We start from the raw sequence: 25,554 nt of genomic DNA on the forward strand, positions 1-25,554 counted from the left end.
TTGCTTCATAGGAATGCGGTCCTGCTTGCTGAAAACATATCCTTTGTACAGAGAACACACATAATCCTAGGTCAACTTTGCCCTTTGAAGAAAAATATGCTCAGCTGGAATTTTGGAGGTGGGGGGCTGGGGAATGGGAGGTGGAGAGGAATCTATTCTACAGAATATCTGTTCTACAGAATATCTGCTTAGAGATAGAACCTTCAAAGAAGTCAAGTTTTTGGAGTTCTGTTCTATAAAGTGTGTGGGATCGACCAATACAATGCAACAGCCATGAAAGTGATGATGAAATTATATTTAAGAGAGCATCTAAATTATGTTTAAAGTTCTTGTTGGAACTATCTTTTGCAAAGATAGTTCCAGACCTTGGAAAGCCCAGGCATGATACAGACAAAAGTTTATCAGGCCCCTCTCCCTCTCTGCACCCGGCTGTACTATTTGGTGGTGCTATGTGTTCTTAAGGTCATGTCAATATTTCCATTAAAACACACATTTTTAAAATGGAGATTTATTACTCTGACAGGATAGTTTGCTCTGGGGCATAAGTTAACTTACTGGGTCTACACTTGGTGGGGGGATACTTTCTCTACCAAATTTCTGAAGAAAAATCAGAATTGATTTGGGAATTATTGTACTGCGCTACTTGATTTTCAAAAAATATCCATTGAGTAGAATGGACTAAAATATTGCAAAGTAATATGGTTTAGGTGATAATTTATAATCTTATGATTTAAATGAGATGCTGTATTTGAAAGTACTTATTTTCATGCCTGGTATACAATAGGCATTCGATAAATACTACTTTGGTCCTGTTACTACGATTACTCCCGTCACCACCACCATCACCACTACTAATTTCTTTGAGTTGGGTAAATATGGAGTAATAGATCACACACTTTATTCATCAGAATGCTGGGAGGTGCCAGGTGCCCACATGTTAAATATTAATTGTGCTAAATCCGATCATGTAGAAGTTTGTGGCCAATAGTATTATATTAAAATAAATTTGGTGCTGTAAGCAACTTGGACAAAAGTTGTGGAACTGAGGCAGAAACTCACTCCTGAATGGTCAGTTTCTTGCACACTGGGTTATGTGGCACCGGCATTATAGGGCATTTTCACTTTGCATCTGCCTTTGTTTGGTGAGAAACTTTGCAGTTTTCTGGGCTGCAGGGGGAATTGGAGGGACTGAGAGGACCCTCGACTTTGGAGCTGGGGATGGGGAGGCCTTGTTCCAAGCCTTGCTTTGCTACCAGTGGATTTAGAAAAGGTTACATTGCAACTCTGGGCCTCAGGCTCCCATTTCTAGGAGGTAGTCTATGGCTTTCTCACTCTGACGTTTGGGCTCTCCCAGGCCATGTCTGCGAAACAATAGCTGGTGGGCTGGCTTCACTGACTATTCTGCTCTCAAGACTCAGCCATTGTAGACATGTACTCATTCAGGATCAGAATGGAATAGAAGCAGGTGGCCAGGGAACTTCTAGGCATCGAAGTGGAGTCCATTTCTTGGTCCTGAGGGCTCCTAGCCTGAGAAAGCTTGACCTGAGGGTCAGTGAAGCCCTTGCTTGAGCTAGCGGAGAGTTACGACCTCTGAGTCTCAAAACATAACTGCACTGCTCCCCTCATGCAATTGCAGTCAAGGAATTGAGGACTAGAATTTTCAGTCCCTACTGCACTTCCAGCAATGGACTGGGAAAATCAGGCTCAAGTCACTGATACTAGTAAATAAAACAGCCTTACTTCACCTATAATCCCAGCAATTTGGGAGGTCAAGACAGGAGGATCGCTTGAGGCCAGGAGTTTAAGATCAGCCTGGGCAACATAGCAAGACCTCATCTCTACAAAAAATTTAAAAAATTTAGCCAGGCATGGTGACACACACCTGGGGTCTCAGCTGCTTGGGAAGCTGAGGCAGGAGGATTGCTTGAGCCCAGGAGTTTGAGACTGCAGTGAGCTGTGATCACACCACTGCACTCCACACTGCAGCCTGGGGAACAGAGTGAGACCCTGTATCTTAAAAAAAAAAAAAAAAAGAATATTATTTGTCTTTATGACAGGTGACCATTTCTTACTAGATAATTACTGAATACTATAAATCTTAGATCTCTTCTGTCTCTGCAATGGTCATGCTGATTTCCCATCGGATTTGTTTGCCAAGTGACTTGAGGAGATCTCTTGTAAGGAGGTCACCAATGTCCTTGATTCTGGTGTCACCGTCTCCTGAGGTGTGACTGTTGGCCAGTGACATTGACCAAGAATGTCAAGGTCATGCATCCAACAGGCTGGACTTTGCTTCCTTGACCTTCTCAGCTCAGTAACTTTTCTTCCACTTGACCTTAGCCATCCATTTCAGAGCCACACCCAGGCTTGACAGTGACCAACACCTGAGCTCCTCTGAAATCTGGTCTTCACCCATCCTATGATCAGTCCATCACTGCCTTTCCCTCCAAATCACTGTTTGTGACACCTCCACTGTCAATCATTGGTGTCCTCACCCAGGGACCCTTCAGCTTCCTCCCTGTCCGCTACAGGGGACCTTGTCTTCCTGCTGCCCTTCACCCAGTGGGGAGATCATGGTCCATCATTTTCATCACTTCCTTGCACCCATTATCAGCTCTCAGCTCTGTGGCATGTTTTCTCTTTATCCCATGCACCGGATGAATCTCCAGTCCCAGGTGAACTCAGATATCTCCCTTTTCCATGCCAGTTCCTTGCACCTTAGCTCTCCAGGAAAAAACCATGCAGCTGAGCTGATAGGTGTCACTCAGAATCCATGGCCACAGGCATCAAATGGGCCCTCAGCATGCCATACGCCCACTGCATCTCTCCTGGGCTTGCTTTTCAAATTGGCCACACTGGCTTTTCTCCTCTTTGCCCCCCGCCTCAGCTACTGATCTCATCTCCATTAAAATGCAGAAGTCTTGTAGGATCTTCCTCACTCTCCCTCCACCAATCTGCCACTTTTCTGGCCCTTGTCTTCTCTTCTCTGCCCTGCTCTTCTCAGAGATCCTCACCTCCGGGGCCCCAGTGGCCCCAGCCTTTGTCTCCTTTTTGGAGATGTGGTTCCCTGGGAGCATGCACCTGGCACCCCATGTATGCACCCAGGCACCCTCAGTGGGCATCCGGGCATCCTTTCTGCCCACGTGTGTCCTCCTGCTCCTCCATCAGAACTGCCCTTCCCTCCACCCTTTGCAGCCTGGCTTGTTCTCCTCTGCCAGGCCCTGTCTCAAATATCCCCTCCTCAGAAAGCCCTTGTTTCACCTCCCTATATAAAATCAGACTTCCCCAGTTGCTGGCTGGATCTCACCCTGCTTACTCACTTCATTGTAACCTGTAATTATCCAAATTATTTAACTACTTCTTGGCTTTCCCTTCCCTTGAACTTAAAGCCTATGTGGGAAAGGGCCAAACGTACCTTGCTCCTTGCTGTGACCTAGCACCCAGTACGATACCTGATTCATAAAAGGCACTTTATAAATTTCTGCTGCCCTGTTGTGGTGCCTCATGCCTGTAATCCCAGCACTTTGGGAGGCCGAGACAGGAGGATCACTTGAGCCCAGGAGCTCTAGACCAGCTTGGGCAATAGGGTAAAACCCATGTCTCTACAAAAAATACAAAAATTAGTCAGGCATGGTGGCGTGCACCTGTGGTCCCAGCTACTCAGGAGGCTGAGGCGGGAGGATAGCTTGAGCCCAGGAGGTCGAGGCTGTAGTGAGCTTCCTGCATGCCTTCCTGGTAGAAATCCCAGGGCAGCGTCCCATTTTCGACCTTCTGCCATTGCCCATGGCAGATCATGTCACTGCACTCCAACCTGCGTGACGGAGTGAGACCCTGTCTTCAACAAATAAATTAATAAATAAGTAAATAAATAAATAAATAAATGAATAAATAAATAATATTTGCTGAAAGACAGCACAGTTCCATGACCATGAGGCCCTGGTAGAGGGACCTCCTGTCTGGCCACAGCCCCAGCTTCATCTCTGAAGGACTGTGGATCCCAGACATAGAGACGTCCGGGAGTTGCAAGGGAGCACCACTTGATTCTGTCCTCTCTGTCCCTCTTGAGAAGTGTCGCCCGTGCTTCTGCCATGAGGAGAGCTGGGTGGAGAATGAATGCCCACACTGAACATTCAGGTGGGTTGTGGCCTCTGAGAGCTACGTGGCCATGAGGCCTCTGGTCAAGAGATTCCTCCTCTTCATCTGCACCTTCCTGCCTGTGGCTGTCTCTGTCTGGGGCTTCCTGTAGGCCTTCCTGGTAGAAATTTGCTTGCTGCTGCTGGCCTGCCTGATGCCCAGGGCAGCGTCCCAGGCAATACCTTCTGCCATTGCCCATCAGTAGCTTCCACCTGGCCTGACCTCACCCACACCTTGAGCCCTACCTGCAAAAAGTGACCCTGGACTGTGACCTAGGAACACCCGTGCACCAGCCGGACCCCACAGAGACTAACCAAAGACAAACCACCCCACAAATTAGTGGGCTGTGCCTATGTTGACACATCTATTCTCGCCCTAATGATATGTTTATTTAACTGATGACTGCTGTCCTCATTAGGGGCTGATTGTTGAGCCCGGAATAGTGATTATTTTTGCTGATATTCCTTTTCTGCAAAGATGATTTTTTAAAAAAATCACTCTTTTGGTATGCTATGAATCTTTAATGAGGATAGTTAAATTTAAAAGAAACCCCCAAACCACCCTTCAGGTTGAAAATAGAAGTGTCTGCAAAAGCAAGCTGCTAATTTGCTGATTATTGATTGACATGATTGGTGACAGACCCAAAACTTTCAATAAAATGAAAGCTCCCGTCACTGGAGCATGGTAGCAAAAAGAAACAGAAGCAGTTTCACCAATGGGAAGTGAGTGCTTGGGGTTCTAGAACATTCTCTTTCCTGCATGTAGAAAGAGTCATGATTCTGGAAGTTTGAATGTTGATAATGGCCTCCAAATTGGACCCAAAGCTATGCAACTCTTGGGGATGGATGGAGAAAGATGCTTGTAAAAGCTTATTAGCTGAATACTCAGAGTCAATTAATGAACTTACCAACCCCTGAAACTCATCTTTCTCCTTTGGAATTCTAATCGAATTCCTGTGTGGCAGGTGAGTATTAACCTCCTGCTTCTCAGACAAGGAGATTAAGACCCCAAGAAACAGCATCTTGGCTAAGATTGGGGCTAGGGTGTGGTATTAGGACCTCTGGTTAAGAGAAACATTTCTCCACCCATCGCTGGGAGCCCACATTTCCCCTCCATGACGCAATTTGAAGACTGGTTCTACAAATACTGGCCTGTTCCCCTTTACTTGGATATATCCAAATACATAAGGACTGTGATCATGCTGTGAGGAGTAGGACATAGTAGGTTGATCATGGAGATGTTGTCATTCATGATGAAAATTCCTATGGCCTCAGCTCAATGCCCAGCCTTTACAGCAGCGGCTTCCAACCATTTTGGCACCGGGGATCTGTTTCGTGGAAAACAATGTTTTCATGGATGGAGTGGACGGATGGTTTCAGGATGAAACTGTTCCACCTCAGATCGTCAAGCATTAGATTCTCATAAGGAGCACACAACCTAGCTCCCTCGTATGCGCAGTTCACAAGGGGGTCTGGGCTCCTGCGAGAATCTAATGGCCCTGCTGATCTGGCAGGAGATGGAGCTCAGGCGGGAATGCTCGCTCACTCTCTGCTCACCTCCTGCTCTGCGGCCCAGTTCCTAACAAGACACAGACTGTCAGTGGACTGGAGGTTGGGGACCCCTGCTTTAAAGATCTCCATACAGCATCTGGGGCTGACGGAACAGGGATGGGGACACAGAGGAGTCACGCAGGAGGCAGATGTGGCCAGAGCATGAAGGATTTGGCACCAGCCAGGAAGGAAAAGCCTGAGAGCCTGGCTATGTATCGGTCCCATCCTGCCACCTATGAACAGTGTGACTTTGGGAGAGCCATTTAACCTCTCGGAACCTTAGTTTCTTCACCTCTGTAATAGGGCTGTTGGGGCATCAAATAAAATAACCGTGCATGTGAGAGGCTTGGTTACATCTTTAATCTCGATGATGGAAGCTTCTGCCACTGCCACCACAGCCACCCCCAGTCTGGTACACATCCCATCCTGTCTCACAAGCATGTCATCTCCTTTTCCCACGTGGTCTGTGTGTTTTGGGAGGCCTGGCATGCCCACCCCTCTTCCAAGCAGAGCCCAGCATTGCACCAGACATGTGTTCAGCAGGTGCTGAGCTACGCGGTGGGTGTCTGGTCCCCTGAACTGACCCAGCCCCTGGCCCCTTTCCCAGTGCCTGGCACATCTCCTCCCTGGCACATCTTAGCTCCTGCTCTCTAGGGCTGTCCCTTCTCTTCTCAGCCAACCCAGGTGGAGAAGCTACGAGTGCCACTTCCTCCATAGCTCTCTGATCTGCCCTTGTGCATGGATAGAATCTTCCTCGCCAGGGGTGCCCTCAGATCCTGGCCCTGAAACTATTTCTATTTGTTCATGAGCCACCTGGACTGGGTCCCCTTTAGCTGCTGCAACTCTCAGCTCAACACTGGGCTGTCCAGGAGCCACCAGGAACCAGCAGGTGGATGGGAGGTGGTCAAGGAGTGGCCCTGGCTCAGATGACCGTCCCCACCAAATGGATTCCTACTAAATGAATAGTAACCTCCTGTTCCTCAGATGTGAGACCCCAAGAAGCAGCATCTTGGCAAAGACTGGGGTGAGGGTGTGATATCAGGACCTCAGGTTAAGTTCGATTCAGTTCCAGAGGGAGAGCTACAGGTAAACAAGGGAGGAGGTGACCCTGCCCAGGCTGGTCAGTGCCTACTGAGCGCAGACTGTATGTCCTATGCTGGTTTAGGCTCCAGCATGAGAGTAAGGCAGAACCTGCTTGACCACGGGGGACTTGAGTCCAGATGGAAAGATCTATTACATATTTACTGGTGTCTTCATCATTGCTTCCTTGTAGAAGTTGCCCTCCAGGAAGGCAGAAACCATGTCTGATGGCTCACTTTTGTTTCTCCAGCACCTGGCACATAGTAGGTGCTCAGTGAACATGTGCTGAATGAGCGGATGAATGAACAGGACACCTCCACGTGGAATGCAAATGCTGTTGGACAGGACAAGGGGAAGGACAGCGCAGGGCAGCACACCATGCCTTGCCAGAGGGATTGTATAAACAATTGCTATAGAAGCTTACGGGCTGGCGGAGGTCCCTTCAGGCTTGGGCTATTGAAGGCTTATTAGGAGAGAGTGTGCTCAAATTGATCTTTGAATCCTGGCTGGCACTTGGAGGCAGAGAGGATGGAGAAAAGCATGCCTGGAAGGCAGATGAGATGGGCCAATGTGTGCAGGTAGGACCAGAGAGGGAAGGTGTGTCTGGGGGCAGGAGGGAGGGTGCATGCCTGGGAAGCGTTGGAGACCATCTTGGAGAGGTCAGTACAGGCCAGAATGCATAGGCCCAGGCTGCAGAGTTCAGCTGTGACCCCTGATGTTATTTTAAGGTGGTGGTTTTTTCATATTTAATTATGAATGAAATTGCATTTGAGGATGGCAGCTGATGATGGCGTGTGGTTATGCTGTGTGGGCTGCTTTCAAAATAGCTCACCCCAAACTTCATTAGTGATTAGTTCGAGGAAAGTGCAGCCTGACCCACTGGCAATTTTCGTATCATCTGGGTTGGGTCTCAGCCGTGAGAACTCAGGAAAAGGCAGCTGGTGGCTTTGCAGGTCTCCTGCACCATGGGCTGTCTCTTGCAGGTCTTGTTCTTGGAGGCCTGTTCTTTCTTGATGGTGGTCAGATTGTTACTCCTTTCTGATTCTCCTTTACCCCGGAGTTAGTCACTTTCCTACTACTCAAACTTGGACCACCCTCAAGGGAGACTGATGGAAACCCCTGCTGAGGCTCTCAGGGCTAGGAAAGCCAAGGCTGGCACTGGACGCTCCCAGCCCGGCTGCCTGGCCCACAGAGTGGGGTTGCTGAGCCGACGGCTGGCGTCCGCAATCTCCCAACTTCTGCTAAATATGGTCAGTGTTTGTAGTAGCTCCCACCACCGTCTGTGTCCTCATGAACTGTAGATTTTAGCTTGGCCACCCCTTTAGTCAGGCCTTTCCTGGCCACCCTCCCTTTGCTGAACTTAGGATAAACCCTCATTATAATCGAGATTAGCCTTAGTGAGAAGAACACATGGGTTGGCAACAATGACAAAGCCCAAGCAGCCTCCCTGTACTTTCCTGGGCACCACAAACCAGTGCCGGTCCCGTTTCCTCTTTGGAAAGCCCACTCCTGATACTAGCTGATGAGACAGCTCACAGCCCATGGTGGGTCCCTAGATGAGGCCTTCCTTATCTCCCTCACAGGGGCCAGAGACACGGCTATTAAATGGGGATGCTTGGGGTTGTTTTAGGCTCTGCTGGTACTAACTGACCTTCAGTAAATTGCATAACCTTTCTGAGCCTCAGTTTCCTAGTGTCTGTATAGTGAGGATAAAGTGAATAGCAGAAATGACATGTAATAACGCATGGAAGTTGAAGAACTTAGCACGGCTCTGGGCTCCTAGCAAGAGCTCAGTAAGTGTTAACTGTACTCCTCAATAAGTGATGATGGTGGTGATGATGATGATGATGACAATGGTGATGATGGTGGTGATGATGGTGATGATAATGATGATATGATGATAATGGTGATCACGATGGTGATGATTGTGATTATGATGATGATCATGGTGATGATTGTGATGATGATGGTGGTGATGATGATGATGGTGGTGATGATGTTGATGGTGGTGGTGATTATAACAATGTTAATGGTGATTATGACAGTGATGATGATAAAGATGATTGATGATGATGGTGATGACAATGATAATAATATGATGATGATGACAATGATAATATGATGATGATGATGACAATGTTGATAGTAATGATGGTGGTGATGGCGATGATGGTGATAATAATGGTGGTGATGATGGCGGTGGTGATGATGATGGTGATGATAACAGTAATGATGAAGAAGATGATTTGATGATTGATATGGTGATGATGATGACAATGATGATAGTGATGATAGTGGTGATGATGATGATGATGATGATGATGATGATGATGATGATGCTGCTGATGATGGTGATAGACCTTGTGGTATAGTGGCTAAAAGAATGGAGCCAGGTAGGCTGGGACTGAATCCTAGTGCTATCACTTCCTGGTTACTTAACCTGGGACAAACTACTTGACTTCCCTTTGCCCCAGTTCCCTTATATCTGCAGGGGGGCAATGCTAATAGCATTTCATAGGGTTGTTGTAAGGATTTGAACTTGGACCCCACCAAGGAGGGGCTGGCATATAGTAAGCATGATTAACATGCTAACTAGTGAGTATTAGTTCTTATTGGTTATTATATGATTGTTGTCTTATTATTTTAGTAGCTGTGCAATCTTGGGCATGCTAGTTAACCTCTTTGAGCATCAGTTTCCCTGTAGATTAAGTGGGGACACAGTGCCTGCTGCAGAAGGCCATTCTGTTGCCGGTGGCATGTGTGAGAGTGCAGCACCTGCCAGCCCAGGTTGCCTGCTCTTCCCTCCATGTCAGCTTGGTCCCTCCTCTTCCTTTCCTCCCCTGGGCTGTGAAGTTCCGTAACTAAGTAACCCTGGCTGATGTGTGGCTGTTGGCGGTGGTGCTCGCGGGAGAGCTGCATGTGCCGCCGCCTCCTTTGGGTGACAGCTGTTCCTAGGCAGATGCCTCCCCCATGTTCTGGAGCAGTGAAAAAAGGGGAGAGCGTCCCAGATTTAAATTTGGAATGCGCACGGAATTGTGCCAGCCTGCCTGGGAGCCCACAGGGCCCATGGGCCAGGTGCTCTTTGGGGTGACTGCTCTTTGGACACTGGCATATTGGTCACATGGCCAGGTCTAAGTTGGGTCTTTGAAGCCCTGAGCACAGTGGGAGTCCCAGAACAGCTTCTGGGGCTGTGGAGCAGCCACTGACCCCACCCGAGGAGCCTCTTGCTCATCTGCTGGGTGAGGTACAGGTGGGAATACTGCTGGGAAAGGTGTGCAGGCAGCAGGAGTAAGCAAGTGAGCAAGAGTGGGACCATCGATGCCCTTGGTCTCAGGGTATGGCACATACAGGGCTTGCCCACCCTCGGACAGAGCTCTGCTCACTGATGTGCCAGCCTTCCAGGGATCTAGGATGGCCCCTGGGCTGGGATGGGTTTCCCAGATGGACACCTCCACCTGGAGGGTGAGGGTTGCCCTCTGGGGGCTGGAGGTTGGTGACATTGCCAAATCTCTGCACGATAGGGAGACAAGAGGGGCTGCTACAGCCCTGGGGTGTGGAGGAAAGGTCGGAGAGGGAGGTGGGGAGGCCAGCAGCCATGTTCTGAGCAGGCAGGCGCTGTGGGTGGGTGGTTGCTGTCCACTTGGAGGCTGCCTTCTTCTGGAAGCAGGGTGGGCTCCTCTGGAATCTCCAGCCCTAAATGTTCTCCTTCTGCCCCAGATATCTGTGTTTGCCTCTGACCTGGGGGTATCCTGCAAGGGTGAGCTGGGTGGACCCTCCGCAAGGAGGGCCAGTGGGCACTCTTCATCCTAGGGAAGGCAGGTGGACTCCCCATGAATCCTGCCCTGGGCCCGGGCAGGCCTCCATCCCCTGCACCCCCTCTTCCCACCCGTCCCAGCTCCAGGAGTGTCTGCTGTCTAAGGGACAGTGGTGGGGACAGGGTAACAAGTCAAACCTGGTCTCGTGGGCTGACTTGCAGAGTCTCCCTAGCTCTGAGGTGTCAGAGATGACCTTAACCCCAATGGCCGTGTCTCTGGGGGAACACCGGCCAGGTAGCCTGCACAAGAGGCCCAAATCCAATGGTCCCACTGGCTGTCATTCCTCAGAGGTGGTTTCAGGGGACAAGATGATGGGTGTCAGGAGGACCCTTAGGAAATGTCAGTCAGTCGGGTCCCAGAGGGGAGACCACACTGGGCCCAGCCCAGCCCCTGGACTCCCCCTACAGTGCTCCCTGCTTTGGGTGTCAATATCCCCTAAGAACAGGGCTTGGACTCGATGCACAATCCATTTTAATCTCTCCCCTTCTTACTGGACTTTTTATATATATCTCAGAGGCAAACATTCCTAGTGAAGGGTTGTTTTCTTCTTGCACCTTGGAGGGGTCTTTTCATCTGCTCAGGCACCTTCGCATCCCCGTGGATCAGGGCTCAGCAGAGGAGAGTCAGCAGTCTCTAAATTATCATCATCTCCTACCTGCACATGTACACAAAAATAAGCCTGAATGCTTTTTCTTAGTATGCAATTTGCTGTCTATTTTTAACTTGTACACAGAGGGCCAAAAAGAAAATTCCATGAGGACATAAGAGTGCATTGAGGTTGCAGGTATACAGTCACCAAAGAACCTGAAATAATTGCCGGAATGATATCCTTTAAAAGATGCGAGCCTGTCAGAGAGAAAGAGGGTTCCTCTTGCAACAGGCATCGTGTGTGTGTTTTATGTCCCTTCTCTTCTGCTGCTGTGCACTTAATTCGGTTCCAGCCATGTCAGGGAGACTCGAGAAAAAAATCCCACCATTAAAGACATGCTCTTTGTTTTTTCAATCTGTGACCCCAGCAATCTCTTTAGCAAGCCATGGTTCAGTGAACTGGCACACAGCAGCCGTTCAGCAGTGGAAAAATCATAAAACAGATGGAAGCTTTACATTTTTGTTTAGTTTTTAAGAGCAGTTTTTATAACATCGCTTAAAACCATTCTGATGCATCATACTGTTTACACTCAAAGCTTTGTAGCTAAGATGTTTACAGTATGGAGAATGTTTTAAGATATTTTATAGTTTTGATATTTAGATAATTGGCAAGGAAAAAAATAGTTTGTTGAGATTGCAGTGATGTTGGGAACCGTGAAGTAACTTATGAGTCTCAATAAATATGTCCAGTTCAGTGGAAAGTACAAACTCAGTTAAAACAAAACAACACAAGAGGGAATATCTTTTTAGTGAAATCATTTCCTTTTCTTAATCAAAAGATGACAGGCAGGGCCTTAGAACTTCCATCTGCACCACACCACACCACACTCTGTGCCTGCTGCTTCTCCTCTCGTGATTGATAGCTGCACCCCATTGGTCCCTTGCTATTCTGCATGAGTTCATGCAGACACCAAAGTTAATAAAGTTCAGTTTTAGGAGACCACCTTCAAATAAACCCAGAGCAGCCCCCCTCATCTCTTTGTGCAGTAGAACTTGCAGAGATTTTTTTTTTTTTTTAATGTCAAAGAATTTATGCAGAGCTGGGATTTGGAAGTCTTTTTTTTTTTTAACTGCCCCAAAATGGCATTAATCAAAAACAATAACTCCTTTTAACTTTTCTAAGTGCTCTAAAGGAAAGTATGAAATAATCTGTGTGTGGGCCACAAATGTGGAGAATGCAAACATTTCACAATAAACATGTTGAAATGAAAGTCCCTGGCAAGATAGTCTGAAAGATAGTACATGCTGGGTTAATTAATGCATACTCATAAAAATAAACCTCACTTTTAAGATTTGACCAATAAAAATCATTAGCATATTTGGATCAGATGACTTTATGTATACATTGAACTTCTCCATGCAAATTGTCCTTGGAAAAGCCTGGAAACAGATTTCAGTTTAAAGTCAAAACTCCTCTTCTGTCTTCTCTTTGTGTTTCCAATACAGTGATATGATGATTTATTCTGATTTCATCTGTTATACCTGCAATTGATCTACTGGTGATGGGATTAAATTTATCATTTTCGATGTATAAATCATAGTTAGATAGCCAGAAAAATGTTGAGTTGCATAAAAATTCCCATTGTTTGCTTTCGACACACAGTGTTTGATTTTTGCCATAGTCAATTTGCTATAGTGCATTATTTTTACTCCAAGATGTTTATTTATTTATATATTTATTTATTTTGCTATCTTAAATGGAATCATTTTGGCCTATTCACAACTGCTATCTTTAAAAAGACATTTTCTTGAGATCATGTATTCAAAAAAATGTGGACTTGGGTTTGTGGACTCTGCTATGTGCTGAGGTTCTGCTAAATTAGAAATCACATAATTTCCTAAGTCTAATTACAGTATAGAAGATTCCAGTTTTATGTTGTGCTTTTTGTACAGGAAAAGACAAACTGCTATAAAGACCTCTTCCGTATGAAGCTAACAGTAAAACCAAACTCATTTTAAAAGAACTGAAATTGGAATTTATAAACTCAGTAGAAGTTAAGTTGTGACTACCCAGCCTGGGAAATTCTGAACCTAAGATAATGCTGCATTTCGAATCCTTATGAAAATAAAAACAACCCAAAAAAATTATTGACGAAAAAAACTCTAGCATGAGTTTAATTTTATCCAACTTTATTGGCAGCTTATTTTGAACTAATGTGCAATAACGTTGCCAAGCACAGCAACTGAAAGAAGTAAGAAAAAAAATTTTTGGTTGTTTTCTTACACTGGTTTGTTCTAATAAAGGCGGTAGAGAGGTCAACACCTGAATAGATAATTTAGGTGTCTGTCTCGATCATGCCTGGCTTAGTGCTTTAGGTCTTATCAGTGCTGTCATTAGCCAATTCCACTAAAGGCCAGGTGATGGTCTGGCTGCTGCAGCGTGTTCCAGGGTCTGCAGTCTCTGGGTCTCTTCTCTCCCCCACCCTCGGCCTGGTGGGGACAGCTTTGGGCTCCTGGATAAGCCCTTCTATGGTAGCATCCTCCAAGCTTGCCTGGGAACAGGAAAAGTACCCCTTCCTAAGAAAGAGGCTTTCACATGAATGTTTCTGGAAAAAGGGCTTGCAAGTTTGAGGGTTCCAGCAGATTATAAACAGTGTCGGCTTCATACCCTCATTTTGTGCCAGAGACTCAACATTGCCTATTTTAGAGACTGTGTGTTTACGCCTCCAAAACAAACCTCTGCATGTGTGTATATTTGTCCAAAAGCCACACCTAGTGATTCCTGGGGGTGGGGGAGCATCTCTTCATAATATGTATCACAAGTGCTACTTACTGATGTTAGCAAGCTTCTCAGCTTCCTGCTCCATCTCCAGTTGAGGGGCCTTGACCTGGGTGAGGCTCCGACTTAAGGGAAACCTAGAAAGATCCTGTGCCCAGGTGGAGATGAGGGGGAGGAAGAGGTGTTCCAGGGCTACTAACTGGTAGTCCCTGGAGAACCCTATGACCTCCACGCAGTGACATTAAAAGCTGAAGATGTGTATAGCATGTGCGTGATTTTTATCATACAGAAGTCCCATAGTTTCTATCCGATTTTTGAGGGTGTTCCTTTCTTGTCTGTAGCTGAGAAACAGATAAACTTTTGCAAGTGGACTTTTCGATGCGAAACACTGGGAGATAGTAACCTATGCCTGGATAAACTGGGTGCTGCTTCAGGACAAAGATACAGATTTCTGCCCCTGAAAAAGTCTCACCCACAGAATGCTGGGTTGGATGGAGGGAAAACAGCAAGAGGTTGGCCAACCCCGAGTGCATCCTAAAAGCATCCCTGTTTTCAGTCCTTAAAAAAAAACTTATTTCAGTCCTTTTTAAGGTAATAGCTTGGTGTAACAGTCAAGATGGCCATGCGAAAGTGTCAGAGGGAGCAAACCATGGCCTGGGGGTGAGACCCAGGGAAGGTAGTTGAAGGGGTCCCTGTCAGAACCCCACCATGGGGTGCTGGGTTTCAGGGGCACCCCTGTTTTGGCTCTGTGGTTTTCCACCCCTAGGGCCTGCCCCCAATTGGCAGACAAGGACAGCCGGTGGCTCACACCTGTAATCCCAGCACTTTGGGAGGGTGAGGCAGGTGGATCACCTGAGGTCAGGGGTTCGAGACCAGCCTGGCCAACATGGTGAAACCCTGTCTCTACTAAAAATACAAACAAACAAAAAAAATTAACTGGGCGTGGTGGCGGGCGCCTGTAATCCCAGCTACTTGGGAGGCTGAGACAGGAAAATCACTTGAACCCGGGAGGCGGAGGTTGCAGTGAGCAGAGATCACACCATTGCATTCCAGCCTGGGCAACAAGAGTAAAACTCCGTCTCAAAAAAAAAAAAAAAAAAAAAAAAGACAAGGACGCTGTCACCCACATCTCAGACTCCATACTTGGGACATGATGCATCCGTCGCCTTCATTCCCTTCTCTGAGCCAGCACTGGATCTTGTGCCTTGGGAATTATCAGCTCTTGGGTCTCCCCTGTCCAGCGCTGGGCCTGGCCTGCCACACCTCAAAAGCCCTCACTGAGCAAGTCCCTCGCTTGGGCTGGAGCAGAGCAGGCAGGCCATTTTTTTTAAAGGCTGGGCCCATAGTGGCCTCGGGGATTCAGGTTCCCCATGGGCAGAAGGCTCTTTGGAGACCCCTGCATTCATCCCCTCATTTCACAGTTGGGAAAGTCAAGGCTTGGGAAGGGAAGGGACTCCCAAGGTCAGACAGCGAGACAGTGACTTAGTGACCGGACCCAGGCTCCTAGTTCTTGGCCCTGTGATCTTGTCACTACGTGATACTGCTTGTCTAGTGAATGGCACATGAGTCAGCCTTCTGTGGGAGACACAGATTAGATGCTACTTTCTATAAGATTTCTGACTCCTGCTGGCTTATCTTTTAATATAGCACCAACAACAGCAACAGCAACACAATAGCAGCTACTAACTCGGTATCAGGCATATTATTTTTCTAAATTAATTAATACTAATTGATGATCTCCTTTAGTTTAATTCATTCTTGCAACAACCTTATGGGGTAGGTACTACCATCATCCCCATTTTGCAAATGAGGAAACTGGGGCTGGAGAGGTTGTCAGATGCCCCAGATCCACAGTCAGTAGTGGGGGAGGACCACACCCCGGGGGCTCCCCCCAGCATGGGTGCACTCAGCTCCTCCCTCTGTTCCTGTCCCCAGCACTGCGAGAAGACTCCAGGTCTGACAGAGCTGAGCATTTTCCTCTTTGAACCAGCTATGTCTCTGTTTTACGTACATAGATGGGGAAGAAATACTGGCTTTTATTTACGGCACTGGGATATAAAATTTCCACTGGACACAGATTGATTTAAAGAAATCTGTGATCAGTTTCAAGAAGTGTCTTAACTAGTTTATGATAAAGGTATAAGCAGAGGTGGTAATAGCATGAAGGTGGCAGGCAACGTGGTTGGAATTTGGGCAGCACTGTCCCATGTCTACTTAAGGTAGAAGAAAAGAAAAAAATGTAGTGACTCCACTTTTAGAAATTTCAAATGAGTCCTTATCTGCATTCTGAGAGAGAGAAGCCCCAGTGACATCTTATGACCAGGTCATTGAAGGCAGAGCGTCTCGGGTGCTTAGTTTTCCTGCATGCATCTAAGGGAGTCATGCTCGACCCACCAGCGGGAACCACAGATCCATGAAGTCTGCAGTCTTCATCTGGTGTCATCCCTGGGGACTAGGTCGGCCTACCTGAAAGGGGATTGGCCTCTGGCTTGGAATCAGTGGCAGAGCTGGAGGCAGAAGGAAGGAGGAGGTGGCAAATTGGGACCAGGAGGCATTGGTCGGGGAGGGCTGGAGAGTGTCTCATTCAAAGTCCCAGGTACAGCATTTGTGCTTTGTTGCCTAGTGTGGCCAGGTTGATGACTGTAGATGGCATGCACTCCAGATGACTACTAGCATTCAGGATAGGTCTTCCATGCCACTATGATGCTGCCACAGTGTTACAGATTCACTGCCATCAGAAAGGTTGTAGGACAGTGGTTCTCAAATTGGCTTCCAAGGGACCCCAAGGGTTTCCAAGGAGACACCTTGGGAGCCAAGAGAAGGAAAGGGCTCAGGGTTCTTCTCTGTAGCTACGGGCAAAGCAACTGTGCTATTATCAGCTCATATGGGAGAAGATTTCCTCGGGAAAAGGATTCTGCTGCTAGGAAATGCTGAAAAATCATATATTTAGACCAAATTTTATTCTTTTTCTAAAATTTTATTTATTTATAACTTTTGTTTTAAGTTCAGGGGTACATGTGCAGGTTTGTTACGTAGGTAAACTTGTGTTCCGGAAGTTTGTTGTATAGATTAGTTGTCACCCAGGTATTTAGTCTACTACCCATTAGTTGTTTTTCCTGATCCTCTCCCTCCTCCGACCTTCCACCATCTGAGAGGCCTCAGTGTGTTTTGTTCCCCTCTCTGTGTCCATGTGTTCTCATCATTTAGCTCCCACTTATAAGTGAGTGAGAACATGCAGTATTTGGTTTTCTATTCCTGTGTTAGTTTGCTAAGGATAATGGCTTCCAGCTCCATCCTTGTTCCTTCAAAAGACATGATCTTGTTCTTTTTTATGGCTGCATAGTATTCCATGGTGTGTATATACCACATTTTCTTTATCCAGTCTACCATTGATGAGCATTTAGGTTGATTACATGAGTTTGCTATTGTAAATAATGCTGCAGTGAACATACACATACATGTCTCTCTTTATAACAGAACAATTTATGTTCCCTTGGGTATATACCCAGTAATGGGATTGCTAAATCAAATGGTATTTCTGTTTTTAGGTCTTTGAGGAATCAACACACTGTCTTCCACAATGGTGGAAGTAGTTTACACTTCCACCAGCAGTGTGTAAGCATTCCTTTTTCTCCACAACCTAGCCATCATCTGTTATCTTTTGACTTTTTAATAGCCATTCTGATTGGTGTGAGATGGTATTTCACTGTGGTTTTGATTTGCATTTCTCTAATGATCAGTGATGTTGAAGGGCTTTTTTTTTTTTTTTTCATATGATTGTTGGCCGCATGTATGCCTTCTTTTGAAAAGTTAGACCGAATTCTTGATTCTGCAGATGGGAAACCAAATTCCTCAGAAGATCAAAGAACTACAAAGATCAACTCTGTACAGTCATTTAAAACACAGAATGTCTTTATTCAAGCAGATCGGTAGAGCTTTGGTAGAAGAAATAAAACATACTCTGAAAGGTGACATGAGGGTTTCTCTGGTCCAGCCGCCTGCTTTTCGGGCAGCCTGGCAGCTAGAACATTTGGTAGAGGTGGATGTCTGCCTGGGACCAAGCTTTCCACCACAGGGGGCCCAGAGCCTGCAAGACAGAACTGCTCATCGTATCTGCCCATGATGGCTGGAAGTTGAGTGTTTATGGGGTGCCAGGCCGTGAGCCAAGCTCTTTCATTTATGATTTCCATTCTACAGATGAAGAAATGGAGGCTCAGGGTCAGGATGTGACTTATCAGCAGGAGCCTACTGGGCTCTGGTCCAGGGTCTGTGCTCTCAGCCACTGTGGCCCCTGCTCCTGGGAAGAATGTCTTGGTGTCTAGTAGGATTGCACTGAGGTGTACAGGGCCAGGGGTCTCATTGTCAGAAACACCCAGAACGAATCCTCCCCTCTTGAAGATTCAGACAGAAGAAATAGGAATATTCCTATCTCCCCTTTCCTGACACTGCAAGGGTTTTTGCAAAATGCTCCTAGCTGCCCCACAGGGTTTCTAGAAGTCTGTGTGCTTTGAAACATTGGAAGGGAGACAAAGATGGGTGACCAAACCCCTAAACAGCAAACGGGCAGGGACCCTACTTACGATGTCTTCTCCTATGTCCTACTTCAACCCGCCACGTGGGCATGCTGGAGACGCCCATGTGTGTACTTGTTGATGACAAGATTCCAATGATATTCTTTCATCCATTCATAAAGTATTTTTGATTTACACGTGTTTATGCATTTACCCATTAATTCATGCATTTATTACTTTTTAAATTCCTTCAATCATCTTTCTATTTCTCCATCCACCCTTTTATACATGCCCTTATGCATTCATTCACCTCTTCATATATTTGTTCATGTATGCATTTGTTAGTTCCTTCCTTCATTCAACAAATAAAACACGAAGAAATGAATTAAAGCTTCTGGAGGAATCCGTAATGGTTTAACTGCACCCAGGGTAGATTCTGGGCATCTTTCATATGATTGGATGCAGAGGCTCACTAAGTTGAATAAACAGTGCCAGGGTACCTAAGAGGCATTTTTTTGTGGCCTGGGAGAGGTGCAGGCTAAACTCATCCACCGTGACTGTAGAATTCAAATGTCTCTTACATGCTGAGGTCCTTGACCCTCCCTCTCTACTTTTTCTCCATGGGCTGCTAATTTGTGGGCACCCCCGTGGGTCCCCTCCACAAGTCTTCCTGTGACATCCTTGGGTTGCTCCTGAGTCCTGAGGACTGGCAGAATCCTCCATGGGGATGCAATGGATGGTTGAGTCCAAGATCCAGGGCTGGGACATGAAAGGGCGAGGAGAGGCTGTCTGTCTCGAGTCTCATGAGGGATGCACACGGAGCAGGGCAGGAGCTGCAGTGGAGGGCATGGAGGCAATACGAAAGTACCAAGTGCCATGCAGACCTAGGTTTCCTTCTCTTCTTTCACCAGTTTCCATCCATTTTCTTTTTTTGATTTTCACATGATCCCTGAGAGGCCAGCAGGATGAATGCCAGTGCGCCTGTTTCACAGGTTGAGAACCCATATTTGAAAGCACAAATGATTGTGTATGAGTCAAACACAATCCAAAGATAAGGTAGAATTCCTGGCAATCGTAATAATCCTGAGTGCAAGCCAGGCTAAGAATGACACAAAGGGAAGGGCCTTCTGCCTCCACCAAATGAGTGAAGATGAAACATACTGTGTCTTTTGCCTCAAGTGCTGAGTTGGTGCCCTGGAGCTAGGTTGATTGTTAAGATGGCTTCAGTCTAGACTTCTTTTGGTTTAGTGAGATGATACTTTGTTTTCACACTCAACTTTACTCGCTGCGTAGGGCTCCAAATGCATTGATGTGCCCTTTCTGCTTTGCAGACAGTGTTCTAAGTATCTGGCTGCAAAGATTGGGTAAGTAGAGCATTCATAATGGCTTTCACACATGCAGGCTGGCCTGGGGCACCTGTTGGTTCCAGATGTTTATGGCCTTGACCCCTGTGTGAATATTACCCCTCCCCGCAGCCAAGGCCAAATGAGTGGTCAGGTGGAAAATGTTCCTGCCTTCCTTATACTGGAGTTAACTTCCAAGGTACAATCCTTCCCCATGCATTCAGAAAGCCCCACTCCAAGAAGCCATGCTCAGGTGTCCTGTTTCACCTATGCCTCAGAATCCCACCCACATTGAACCTCAACTCATGGCCAGTGAGAAGCGTTCTTGCTACACACTGGTTCCCTAGGTAACCAAGTGTACACTCGAGAAGAACTATAGAGAAAGGAAGGAGCAGAACCCCACACCCTCGTCTCCTTGGGGTCTGTGCTTTATCCACCTCAGCCCCCGACCCTGCCCTCACCAACCAGCCATCTTTTTGCCTATTACTCTGCTTGATTTAAAATACACAGCCATAAACACTCAGGGCAGCTAGCAGCAGGGCCGAATATAATATTAATTTCTTTTCTGGTTTATTTGTGAAGGAGTCAACCATGTAAATCACTTTAAGTCACTAAGACAGAAAGTGATATCGCATCTTCAAATGGAGAAGTATAGTGTGTTACCATTAAAATCTAAGTAGAATATGCGATTCCATTGAGGTTGTTAATGTGGGTATAGTTTTGTTAACCTTACTTTAGATTGTGTGAGATGCTCCAAAAGTTGTTTTTTTCCTATTCATTTTAGTGCAAACCAATGGATACCTATCTGAGGTATATCATTAGAAAGTCTAGTGTCTGCCGGACAGTCTCCTTGCAATGCCATTTTTCATGACTTGTTTAATTAACAACCATTTTTGACCTAGACTTGTTATAAAAGTGTTGCTATTCTCTCCTGCTAAATTATGTCTAATGAACATATTTGCATGTTATCAGATATAGCAATATATCATTTCAAATTTCGGCGTTTAAGCCTGCATCACTCAAAACAGCTTTTGTGGATTAGTAAGCAGGTGAAATCAAAAATCTCATTTCATATCTGACATTAATAACTTTCAGGGGGAATGAGCATTGGCATTTATGTCTGGACCAGAATCGAGCCCAATGTCCTAGAAACACAAGGGCAGCAGACAAACCTACTCACCAGATAGGAAAATAAATCAAGCATAATGCAGAATTTCTACCTTACATGTTAATTAATGTGTGCAATCAATTACTGATGTTACAATATGAGAAAGAAACTGGAGGGGAATGGGGTAATAAAAAATACCTATAGATTTATCTGCTTCTTTTTTCTATTTAAACAAATAGTCTTCAAGCCTGTGAATGCTGTGTTGAGACATGCTCTGAATAATAAGCATCATAAAATCTAATCAGATTTATAAGAGGAATTGATTGTTGTGGCAGGAGGAGAGGGTGGAAAATAAGCTGAAATTTAAGTGTTAATTTTTATGCTAATCCACAGTGGCTTCATATGAAGCAATTTTGTTCTGTGCCACAAATATAAAATTGTCCCTTGCAGAGAAATGTCAGCTTGCTAGACCTGAAAGCAGTAATTTATTAGGTATGTTTCTATTAGTATGTGTCACAGTTGTTAGCAGGCTATACACACAATGGTGCTTCATACTTATCCTCCAAGTCTCAGAATGTTTCAGCTCAGTGGCTGGAACGTGGGGCATTAATACATTATCATATGCGGGGTGGTCTGTGCCCTGTGGACAAAAGGCTATTTAATAAAATTTAATGTCATTCTGAGAAGAAGTGGAAAAATAAAGACGGGGAATAAAATGGCATCTGTGTGTTTCACTGTGCACTCATGCACAAACCCTCAGTTTAAGAGGTATGACATTTCTGCCAAGAAAAAGAATAAAACTGGGGCATTTTTTTTATAACCTGTTCCCCACTGCAGTATTTTCTAAATGCTATTAAGTGATCGATTTACACGGCCACATGATGATGTCATCTATAAGAAGGGGAATGCAGATGACAGCAAAATACTAGTGACAGTGACCTTGTTTCAGAATCCTTGGAACCCTGTCAGCTTTGCTTCCAGTATATGGTTTCAAAGAATGCACTTTTTGGACAATATCTAGTTACTGGGTAGTGAATTAATAGAGTTAAGGGTTCTGATGCAATTCACATATAGGTCAATTACATGCGCCAACATCTGCTCTGTCACTATCATTTGCATATAGCATTCATATGTTAATGATCCTCTTTTTACTCAAGTAATATATTTAAAAAACAAGATTTGCATATCAGTTTGGATCAGTATATTACAAGCAATTTATCATTTTCTCCTTCTTGTTATGATTTTAAGAACAATATCTTGAGTGATGGCTGCTATATTTGAGCACGGCTCTGATTTATACAAGAAACCCCTCAGTGGGAAAGCTTCCATTCTAAAGCTGCTTAAAGCCTTATAAATCAATAATGACACAGATGGACTGGTGATAATCTATTTAGAATGCCTGATAGCAAATATTGTTGTACAGATGATTAGAGTGGTAACTGTTTTAGCAGAAAGCCTGTCCTCTCTTGGTAAATGGTAAGTTTGAACAAAAAAGTGCTCGCACATGGACTTCATGTTAGGAAATCTTGCTGGGTCTGGATTGCAAAGGGGAAAACATGGGGGAGAAGAACAAAGAGACTTCCCGCTCCTGCCAATATAATCATATCAATCCCTGTTTCTTTAACAAAACAGGACCTCTTAATGGAATTGTGTCTTCAGGTGTAAATAGCATTAAAAGCTGCTTCTCCTCTCCTCTTTGCCCTGATAGAGCACAAGGAGTGAGAAAATAAAGTGGAGGTTGTCAGAAGTGGCAGCTGCTTGGAATCCTGATAAATATAAGCTTTTATTGATCTGATGAAAATGAAAGATCCCAGTGCTAGGCAGTATTTAGCTTCTTGTCTACAGCACGTCACCGGTGGCCTTGCATGGGGATAGATTTCCATTCTCATACACCGGATTTGATTTCATCTTTAACCTTTTCCGTTGAATTTCCTTGACCTCTGCATATTGCTGTGATTTGATGAATTTGTTACATTTCACTTTACATCATTTCTTTCTATATTTCCTTTTGTGATAGGGAACGGGGACACCCCTCTTGCAATCTGTCAGTGCCTGCACCAACTTTATCCTTTCTGGGGCATTTTCTCACCAGACTGACAGTCCTTAAGACAAGTATGCAGTTAAGCTGCTAAGGTAAGTCTTACGATATTAGAACTCCTTCTTCTTCCCAGACATACCTTATTTCCTTCTGCCTTGTTGCGTTGACCAAACACAAATCTAAACCAAATAGCTCCTCTCTCTCCTGACCCCGGCCAGGGGCTTCCTTGTACCCTCTCCCCAACCCAGGTAGGAGTCCCGTACCTGCCCAGTAAGCTCTCAGTGAGTGGTGGCCGGCAGGGCCTTTCCCCACTGGGGAGGTATTCCTTTGTGGTTTGGGTGTGTTTGGGGATGGGTGGGGAAGAGGCACAAAGAGATTGTGAAAAAAATGTTATTTTCTCCTCTGTGGCTTAAGGCCTTTCTGAAGTTTTCTTCTGAGATAAAGATGGGGCTTCAGTGCAAAATCCTGAGGTGCTGCTAACATATTCTGGTTCCAAGAAAGTGCTGCTGTTATTTTGAGTAGTTTTGATACAACCAAATCAAAGTGAAGATTTGAAATAGCTTTTCTGAAAGCCCAAGCTGAAGTCATAAATTATTCTGCACCATGATTCGTTCTGATAGTAAAACCATACCTCTTTGCCTGACATCGCTGAAATGTGGAAAAGTGAAAGTTAAAAATAAAATGAAACATTTAAATCTTGGCTGTTGAGAACCTCAGATAGACATCAAGGCCAGTCGATAAAAGCCTCTATCAATTAGGCTTCCACGGTTATCATCAGATATTGGTTTATTAGCAATTGCACAGGTGCAGGGTTCCGGTATTAAGAATCGGAAGGGATAAGAAAAATTCAGGGAAGTACCATAAATTGACAAGCGAGGGTCTGGGGCTCCGAGGTGCACTTGAAGGCAGAGCACGAGACAGTGGTGGTGCTACGGCCTCGTGTAATATCGTAGGAGAAAAATAGCTGCAGCGTAAGAGTTGGAAGTTTTCCTTTTTTTACCCCCTTTATTTGAATTAGAAAGTGTTGATTTCACACTGTGGTGAGTGTTTTCCATCAGTTTCTTGGTGGGTGTATTTCGTGTTAAGAAAAAGGAACAGCGAAAACCAGCAGTGGTCGCTTCCATCAGTGGATGAGCAGGCCCCCACGGCACCGGTGACTTCTCAGAGCACTGGGTCTCCCCTAGGCATGGTGACAACCCACAGGCTTCCGGGCCCCGGGCTTCCAGACTGAGCTGTTTGGCTAGTTCCTTCCACAGCATATCGCCGGCAGGAGCAATTTTTGGTTCCATAGCTGTTTGGTTGGGAAAACAAGCCTGCAGTTGCCAGTAAGGTTTAGAATCTGCCTGCCAGATAAGGGAACGTCTGCGAAGACTATTTTCCCTCTTGGGAGGCAAAACACAGATGGAGGAGTTAGGAGCCTTACAATATTTAGCTGCTACATTGATGGTGAGGATTCTGCCACGCGGATGCTCACAGTTTTGGAAGGCCCAGTTTAGCATCCATGCCGCAGGCCTCAGGTAGGGGAGAAGGGTAAGACTGGTTTCCTCTGGGGGCAGTGAGTATACCAGCTTGTTCTGGAACATTCCACTCTGCTTGCCTCCCGAGATGGAGACGGTGCTGAAAGGGGCCATTTCCCCTGATCCCAATTGGGACGGGTAGGGAAGAGAAGGATGAACTACCTGCCCAGGTGCCTGACAGGTTGGAGACCGAGGGGGAGGAGGAGAAGCGACATGTGTGTCCTCTGCGAATGAGACACAGATATCCTTTGGATGGGCTTCTTGGACTCTGTAGAATAGATAGTAGCTCCAGCCTTATCAGATTCTCTGACACAGAGGGATGCATTTTATTTTATTGATTTATTTATTTTCATAGAGATGGGGTCTCGCTCTGTCACCCAGGCTGGAGGGCAGTGGTGCAGTCATGGCTCACTGCAGCCTTGACCTCCTGGGCTCAAGCAATCCTCCCGCCTTGGCGTCCCAACGTATTGGAATTACAGGCGTGATCCACTACACCTGATCATGGCATGCATTTTAAAAAATTAACTGCCCTGGCATGCTGTGGGCCTCCTAGAAGATAAAGAACAATTATGTGTTCATGGGATTGGCCACATAAAGATAGGGAGATTTTCCCAGACTGGAAATATATATCCTGGAATAATTTCTGGGTCACATGAACTGGAAGGAGGATTGAGACTTTATATCCAAAAACAAATTTTGTCCCCTGGAGACCAAGAAAGGGGGCAGGTATTAGAAACAGGCAGAGAACATGTGGGCACCATCCTCCCTGCCTCTCGCTGACTTTCAGGCTCCAGACCACAGGCTTCTTGGGCCCTGAAGTTGAATCCTGCCCCGAGTAGTCTGGACCTGGGATGAACTGGTTAAGAATGGGTTGGAAGTAGGCTAATTCAGCCCCAGAGCCTTTTCTGGACTTTCAGAGTTTCCTGCTGGGACTCTTGCTGCTTCTCTTCATCAATGCCCTCCCGATTCTTTGCACTGGACACTCGACCTTTTGGAGTCTTATGTATTAGGCCCTGTTTGTGATGCTGTAAAGAAATACCCAAGGCTGGGTGATTTATAAAGAAAGCAGGTGTATTTGGCTCATGGTTCTT

The 25,554-nt window shown here is 45.8% G+C and overlaps 1 protein-coding gene across 18 annotated transcripts in view; it reads left to right on the forward strand.

Moving 5' to 3' along the window:
- ZNF536 (zinc finger protein 536) overlaps nucleotides 1–25,554 on the forward strand; it is a 492,422-nt gene that overhangs the window by 104,022 nt on the left and 362,846 nt on the right. For 10 of the 18 annotated variants that reach the window (XM_054538819.2, XM_054538833.2, XM_054538817.2 and 7 more), the window contains one exon: nucleotides 22,926–23,041. The exons of the other annotated variants lie outside the window; for them this stretch is intronic. The gene's annotated coding sequence lies outside the window, so the exon portion shown is untranslated. The remainder of the gene's footprint in view (nucleotides 1–22,925; nucleotides 23,042–25,554) is intronic. 18 annotated transcript variants of the gene reach the window in all.

This window comes from Pongo abelii, chromosome 20, assembly GCF_028885655.2.
Source record: "Pongo abelii isolate AG06213 chromosome 20, NHGRI_mPonAbe1-v2.0_pri, whole genome shotgun sequence".
NCBI lineage: Eukaryota > Metazoa > Chordata > Mammalia > Primates > Hominidae > Pongo > Pongo abelii.